Source organism: Merops nubicus, unplaced genomic scaffold (assembly GCF_000691845.1).
Source record: "Merops nubicus isolate BGI_N331 unplaced genomic scaffold, ASM69184v1 scaffold5566, whole genome shotgun sequence".
Lineage (NCBI taxonomy): Eukaryota > Metazoa > Chordata > Aves > Coraciiformes > Meropidae > Merops > Merops nubicus.
In genome coordinates, this window is record NW_008612806.1 from 26,141 (window position 1) to 26,505 (window position 365).

The following is a 365-nucleotide window of genomic DNA, read 5'->3' on the forward strand; positions in this document are numbered from 1 at the left end:
CCTCCCTGCTGTCCCCTGCTGCCCTCATGGCTCCCTGGGCGTCCCCTCCCTGCTGTCCCCTGCTGCCCTCATGGCGCCCTGGGGTGGGGTGGGTGACACTGAGCAGGGTGGAGGCACCCATCCCAATGGGGCCTGTGGCCTGGAGGCAAGGGGGAGGTGCCTGTGCTGCTTTAGTGCCTGGAGCTTAAACCTGTGGGGGAAGCAGGAATCGTAGAATCATAGAATCCTTTAGGTTGGAAGAGTCCTTTTAAGATCATCAAGTCCAACTGTTGAGCCATTAGGGCTCTAAAGTCCTCTGCTAAAACAGATCAGAATCTGTCAGGGTTGGAAGGGACCACAAGGATCCCCCAGTTCCAACCCCTCTG

At 58.1% G+C, this 365-nt stretch overlaps 1 protein-coding gene across 1 annotated transcript in view; it reads left to right on the forward strand.

Annotated features, from left to right (window-relative positions):
* NRP2 (neuropilin 2) overlaps nt 1–365 on the forward strand; it is a gene marked incomplete at both ends in the record, with an annotated part of 39,805 nt that overhangs the window by 16,396 nt on the left and 23,044 nt on the right. The window lies entirely within an intron of this gene.